The sequence below is a fragment of the Lytechinus variegatus genome, unplaced genomic scaffold (genome assembly GCF_018143015.1).
Source record: "Lytechinus variegatus isolate NC3 unplaced genomic scaffold, Lvar_3.0 unplaced_scaffold69, whole genome shotgun sequence".
Taxonomy (NCBI): domain Eukaryota; kingdom Metazoa; phylum Echinodermata; class Echinoidea; order Temnopleuroida; family Toxopneustidae; genus Lytechinus; species Lytechinus variegatus.
In genome coordinates, this window is record NW_024545231.1 from 520 (window position 1) to 8,047 (window position 7,528).

The 7,528-nt window shown below is 48.4% G+C and overlaps 1 non-coding gene across 1 annotated transcript; it reads right to left on the bottom strand.

Moving 5' to 3' along the window:
• Positions 1–664: 664 nt before the first annotated feature.
• TRNAE-UUC lies at positions 665–737 on the bottom strand. The gene has a single exon. It is a non-coding gene; the product is annotated as a tRNA-Glu (tRNA).
• Between the last annotated feature and the right edge of the window lie 6,791 nt (positions 738–7,528).

Genomic DNA, 7,528 nt, shown 5'->3' on the forward strand with positions numbered 1-7,528 from the left:
CTCCTGGCTCTGCCCGAGGGTCTTGGAGCCCGGTCCAGACCAACAGCATCAGTGGGTTCTGGCTCTCACTGGACATGCAGGTTCGGGATCGGCAACCCTGGGTAACCAGGCTGGGCCGACCCCCCTGCATCCTGGCGCCCCGGGTCCTTGGCTCTGCTGACGCCCTCCCTGGGGTGTCTTCCCTCCGCCCTGGCCCTGCCTCCCACCCCCTCCACGGCCCAGACACACACGCACAGATCTCTGTTCCTGAGACACCCGTGCGGCTTTTTGTTTCTGGCTCAGCCTCACACCCATTCTTCAGGGCCTTCCCTTGCTGGGCCCCAGGCGCTGGAGACGGTGAAGACTGATTCCCAAGGGCAGGTCTACAGACTAGAGAGGAGACCTGGTTGCTGAGGGAGAGCAGTGACTGACAGCGGGTACAGGGTTTCCCCTTGGGTGATGAAACGGTCGAGGACCGGACCTCTGCGATGGTTGCACGACGCTGTAAGTGCACCAGAAGCGTGTGGTCGTGCACCTTACACGGGTGAACTTTATGGTTTGTGAATATATCTCAGTAAAGCTGTTTTCAAGAAGTCCTGTTCCTGTACTTGGGGAGTTTGTATTCTCTATTGTTGTGGGGTTTTTTTTTTATTTCTCTTTTGGCCTCTTGGCTTGCAGAATGTATTTCCCTGAGCAGGGACTGAACCTGGGCCCTCGGCAGTGAAAGTGCAGAATCCTAACCACTGGACCACCAGAGAATTCTCCGTGTTGGATTCTTAATTCTCTCCCCAACTTCCAGTTAGCTCCTTGAGGGTGTAACCGGGTCCGGGGCCTCTGGGCCAGCCCAGAGCCTGGTGCCTGGGCAGTGGCCAGGCAGTGGATGAGTCTGGGCTCTGCTCCTCCCACTAGCGCCCCCTTTGCGGTGAGAGGAGGAACTGCGGGGCCCTTCCTGTTGGGTTTGTCCCCGCTCTAGGAAAGGCGTCCTGGGGGCTCAGGTTGCCATCTGTCTGCCCACGTCCTGGAGCTGAGGTTAGAACAAGACAGATGGCTTGCTTTGCTCTCGCCTTTCTCAGCCACGGCCTGTTCTCGGGACGTGTGCATTTCTTATCGTAGAGAAGGTGGGGACGTGTGCATTTCTCATAGGAAAGGCGAGAGTGCAGCAGATGAATTAGTTCCTAGAACACGCTGCTCCCAGTCTCAGAGAGCTGAGGACACCTGGGGAATTCTCGCGGTCTGTATACCTTTATCAGTTTCAAGAACTGTGAAACAGGTGATCTGGGAGAGATTTTCAGATTGTGGCAGTTTAGAGAGAGCCTAAGAAATCCCTTTGGCTCTGAACTTTTTTATTAGGCCAGACCTCTGCTTTCTCATGTTGTGAATGGCGATGCTCACGGCTGGATTTGAGCTTCCATAACAGTGCTCAAGAAGAACAGATGAAAATTGCCGAGGCAGTGTCATATATTTTAAGACACTCAGTATCAGAATAATCGTTCAATTTTTTAAATCTTTCCAGAAGCCCTTTAGCATAGTTGTACATAGTAATATATTTCTTTTGAAAAGTTCACACTGACCACGTTCTAATAATCCAGTCGTTTTCTTTAGTGACGACCTGGTGGCTGAAGCTCACAGCCTGTGCACCCAGCTGGAGAACGCCCTGCAGGACACCATGAAGGAGCAGGACCAGAGTTTGAGGGTAATGGCCCACGGGAGCCCCGCTGCTCCACACCTTTTCTTTTCTGCAGCAAACGAGAAGCTGAGAGAGAGGCGACGCCCTGCCGCCTTGATCTTAGTGTACACTTGGGATTTTCTGGTACAACCTTCATATTCATCATGATAACAGGCTGACGACTGTTGAACGAGCACAGGTACCTTACGTGCTCTGTCTCCTCTCATCCTCACTGTGCTTGGTCCTTATGAGGCCGGTAGCATCCCTGGGAGAAGGCCTCTCTCCCGCTCTTCCCTTCTGTGCAGTTGCTGGGCATGCATGTGAGAGGTGCGGTGCTGGGCTCCAGGGACAAAGCTGTCACCACCCCATCTCTCAGGGACTCGGAGCTTAGGGACTCAGCAAGCCCAGCTCTAGGGAAGCTGATCTAAAGAAAAATGAGTCCAGGTGCAGAGACATCGAGGCAAAGCTGAACTTTCTGAGAGGATGCTTAATTGTTCGCTTGGGTCTTTTAATGGCCATTTCCTCCAATACAGTCCCGCACTAGCGTTGCCGAAACTTCTCGGTTTGGGAAGGATCGGAGGGTCACTGCCAATGGTAATCACCTCTTATTTCTTCAAGTGCCATCCTGCTGTTTGGGGCTTTCCGTGTCTCCTCCTTGGTACTCTTCCTCCTCTGGCCTGTATGTTTCGACCCTTGCACTGCCTATGTGCTTCTGCCAGAGGGAAAGGAAGTCTGGCCAGGCGGTTCCACCTGGTTAGCCTGGAGCTGGAGAACTAAGACGAGCCCTGGGCACCTGGGTGTTCAGTGAGCATAGGTCAGTGCTGTGAGCTGCAGGAATCACACTTAAATCGCTTGGCCAGAGTGTCCAGGGGCTCTCAGGGGCCAGGGGCTCCACGCCCATCTGAAGATAAGCTCCTGCACGGTCTTGAAGACATAGCTCCAGCTCTGGGGTCCCTTGCAGAAACTCGACTGTCAATGAAAGGCTCTAGCCTTCCTTCTAAATCATGCTGGTTGCCTCCAAAGAAGAAAACCCAGGTACCTGGGTGGCCACAGGGTTGTTAATGAGCCCATTGACTTTCAGGCTCTAGACTGGAGCTGGTTGCAGTCGGAGGAGGAGGAACAGCAGGGACTGGAGCGGGCCTCGTGATGGTGGGCGGCCCTGGCCCCAGTGGGCTGCCTTGCCCAAGGCCCAGCGTCATCGCGCCCGCGTCCTTGGCACCCAGACAGAGATCACGCTCCTCCAGCAGCCATGACGGTCGCTGTGGACTGAAGGCATGGCCCTCCGTGGGCACAGCCAGCAGCTCGTCTGCTCGCTGGATTTCCTCTGCTGCAGAGGCCCAGTGGACGTGGATGCCGGGGGGCGGCATGTAGGAGATGTCTCCAGGGCCGCCACTGCCCCTGCGAGGGGAGAGAGTGCTCCAGGCTCAGCGGCCACACCCGACTGACTCCCAGGACAAAGTCTGAGCGGCGCTCGGTGCCAGCTATCTCCTCCTGACTCCTCCTGCTCTCCAGAGGAGGTCTGTCTGCGTAGCTCGAGTTTCTGGATTCGGCTTCTCTTGAGCAGACCTCCAACCCCGGATCCTGCCCTGTCCCATCCTCCTTTCTCCTCTGATCTCACTGCTGCTAACGTTTGTCCTTCACCTGCGATCTGCAGCCAGGCTGCGGTCCTTCCAGCCAGCGTGACTGGAGCCAGGGGGAAAAGCATCTCCCTTCCTGCGGGTCCCAAAGAGTCCCTGGGAGCGAGCTGCCTTGGAGAAGAAGGAAAGACGGAAAGGATGTCTGTCACTCATGAGCCTGTTGACCCCCTGTGCCCACAGCCCTGCCCCGTGTGCGGCTGTGGGGGTGTGGGGGAGGTCCCGCCCCTCGTATCCTCTCGCGGTATTATTTAGTGAATGTATTTAAAAAACAGATTCTCTATTTTGCAACATGACTCAGATCCCACTGTCTATTTTTATAATACCTCTGGTTAGGACTTAACACACTCAAAAACCAGCTGCAATGGAACATTTGATGAAATTGAAACGGTGCCAGGGCCCGCGCTGCCTCTCTGCTGTCTCACAAAAGCTGCTCTGTATAACAGAGGGACAGCACGGTGAGCTCGGATGATCCCAGGCAGGCAAGTTTGGTTGGAGAAGAAAGCCGGACGAGAAGAGTTTCACAGAATGCCTTTCGTGGAGGCGGTTCTGTGGGTTCCATGTACAGGAAGTTTGGGCAACAACGGTTCATGCTTTAGTGCCTCTTAGAAATTCACATTGTGCACTGGTGTACTGAAGGATGGAAAGTCCCGTGATAATGAAGTGAAGTGAAGTCCCTCATTTGTGTCTGACTCTTTGGGACCCCATGGACTAGTACGCTCCTCCGTCCATGGGATTTCCCAGGCAAGAGTACTGGAGTGGGTTGCCATTTCCTTCTCCCGTGATAATAAACTGGTTTTTTAATTCTGCCTAAATCCACTGTTTCCCAACTTGCTTGACAATGATACCTTTTATTTTTCTCTCATGTGCATGTAACATTGATGAACAGCCCAAAGAACTGGAGAGTGATAAAGCATGATATAGAAAACACTGGTGAGGAAAGCAGTGGGAATTTAGACCCAAATGGTAGGCTGAGGTGGGGTCAGATTAGGGAGGGAATGAATGTTGAGCTAGAATCAGGGCCGATTTTAATGGCAGTTGGAAGTCACTGAAGAATTTTGAGTAAAGAATCACCAAAGTTCATGCTTCAAAAGAGTAACATAGGACTTCCCTGGTGATGCAGTGGAATCCGCCTTCCAATGCAGGAGACATGAGTTCGATCCCTGGTCGAGGACTAAGATGCCGCATGCCAGGGGGCAGCTAAGCCCACACACCACAACTGGAGAGACTGCAGGGAAAGATTCAGCAACAGCAACTAAGACCCGATGCAGCCAAATAAATAAATAGAACATTTTAAATTAAAAAAGGATAAAAGAGTAACATAACTGGAAAATGCTAATAGGTTGAAAAAATGAAGACCCTGGAGGTTGGACTTCCAGAAAGTGGAGCAGACGCACCTCCCCACCTCCTAGTGCAGCTGAGACCCTTGGACGTTATTTATAAACGAAGAAGATTCTGAAAGGTAGTGAGAAGGATGCAGAGCAGCGGGGACCTTGGCCCTGAGTGGTGGCACGTGGTGTGTTCCCCGGGGATTCCTCTCACCCCCTGCATCCTGGCGGGGCTGGGAGCACCAGCCAGTAACACCAGCGGAGACGCTGCTCTCCAGCTGTTAGGCTCCTAGGTCTGCTGTAACAAATCACCACAAACTCCATGGCTTAACAGACGTCTATTCTCACAGGTCTGGAGGCTGGAAGCCTGAAATCAAGTCCTCCAAAGTCTCTAGGGGTCATTCTGTTCCTTGCTTCCTCCAGCTTCTGGTGAACCCAGGAGACCCTTGACTTGTGGCCGCTTCTCTGCCTCTGTGGTGTATTGCCATCATTTCTCTGTCTTCATATCTCTCCTATGTGCCTTTTAGAAAATCAGATGTGCCTTGTGATCAAATTCAAGCTGATCTGGATAAGGATACATGTCTCTTTCCAAGACCCTTATCTTACGTTTTGCAATATAAGGCAATATTTATAGATTCTGGGATTGGGATGTGGACATTTCTTCCTGGGGGCACCATTGAACCCATATAGCCCCTCCCCAAAATCATGGTGTCAAGAATGACTTAGAAAAGAGAAAAGCAAAATAAAAGCAAGCAGAATGAACAAGCAATAAAGATCAGAGCAGAAATCAAAGACATTGACAAATAGGAAAACAATATGATCAATAAATTAGCTGATTCTTTGATACGTAAAAAGACGGAAGACACAAATGATCGATATCAGGAATGAAACGATGAAATTACTGATGTTGCAGATACCAAAAGAATAGTGCAGGAATACTATGAACAACTATGCGTATAAATATAACAGAATAAATGAACCAATTACTTGAAAAACAATCTACCACAACTCATCAAATTTGAAATAATATGAATAGCAATATAGCTATGAAATATATTGAATTTATAATTTAAAAACCTCTGAAAAAGATCTCTGGCCCGAATGGTTACATTGGAAAGTTCTACCAGTGAAAAAACACTTACTCTGCACTATCTCTTCCAGAAAATAGAATTTGGAGGAAATATACCTACCTCCCAATTCATTTTATGAAGGCATTAGCATGGTACCAAAGTAGACAAAAACAGAATAGAAAATGAAAACACATAAAGATGCAAAAATCCTTAACAGAATAATAATGAAAATCAGCAGTGTTATAACCCATGACCAAGTGTGGGTTTTTTCATGGATATGAAGCTGTTCAATATTTGAAATCCATCAGTGTGATCACACAGAGGCTAAAGAAATATCACATGATCATATCAATTGATGCAGAAAATCTCAGGACAGTATTCAATACTGATTCAAGATAAAAGTCTCAGAAAATAGAACTAGGAGGAAACATCAACTGAAAAGTAGCGTCTACAAAAAACCAACAACTACCATTTTACTTAATGGTGAAAGACTGATTGTTTTCCCCTTCCAATTCAAATAAAGCAGGGACATCCCCTCTCACTTCTGTTAGTTAACATAGTACTAGAGGTGTTAGCACAATAAGGCAAGAGAAGGAAATAAAAGACATAGGGATTGGAAATGATGAGATGAAACTGTCCTTATTTGCAGATGGCATGATGGTTTATGCTGTTTCTCAGTCGCTCAGTTGTATCCAAGTCTTTGCAACCCCATGGACTGCAGCATACCAGGCTTCCCTGCCCTTCAGTGTCTCCTGGAGCTTGCCTCAAACCCATATCCATTGAGTTGGTGATGCCATCCAACCATCTCATCCTCTGTCGTCCCTTCTCCTCCTGCCCCAATCCTTCCCAGCATGAGGGTCTTTTTCAGTGAGTCAGCTCTTCACATCAGGTGGCCAAAGTATTGGAGTTTCAGCTTTAGCATCAGTCCTTCCAATGAACACCCAGGACTGATTTCCTTTAGGAGGACTGATTGGATCTCCTTGCCGTCCAAGAGACTCTCAAGAGTCTTCTCTCAACACCACAGTTCAAAAGCATCAATTCTGCGCTCAGCTTTCCTTATAGTCCAACTCTCGCATCATACATGACCACTGGAAAAACCATAGCTTTGACTCTGTGGACCTTTGTTGGCAAAGTGATGTCTCTGCTTTTCAATACTCTGTTTAGGTTTGTCATAGCTTTTCTTCCAAGGAGCAAGCGCCTTTTAATTTCAATGCTGCAGTCACCATTTGCAGTGATTCTGGAGCCAAGAATGTCTGTTGTTTCCATTGTTTCCCAATCTATTTGCCTGGTAGAAATTCCAAAGAATCTACAAAGCTCTCCTAAAACTAAAGAGTGACAGGATACCAGATAAACATTCAAAATTCTATACTAGATGAGTGCATGAAAACCAAATTAAAATACACTAGCAATTATAATTAACCCAAAACCAAATTAAATATTTAGATGTATTAGTATCCAACGTCCAAATAGCTCATATACCTCAATATATATTTTCTTAAAATAAGCAACCTGATTAAAAAATGGGTAGAAGACCCTGAAGAGAAATTTTTCCAAAAAGGAAATGCAGAGAGCAACAGGCACATGAAAAGATGCTCAGCTGATCATCAGGGAAATGAAAATCGAAACCACAGTGAGGTATCACCTCACATCTGTCGGAGTGGCTGTCACCAAAAAGAACACAAATGTTGGCAAGTGTGTGGAGCAGAGGGAACTCCAGCACACTGTTGGTGGGAAAGGGAATTGGTACAGCCACTGTGGAAACCAGTATGGAGGCTTTTCAGAAAAACTGAAAATGGTGCTACCGTGTGACCCAGAAATTCCACTTCTGGGTATATATAGGAAAAAAAAAAA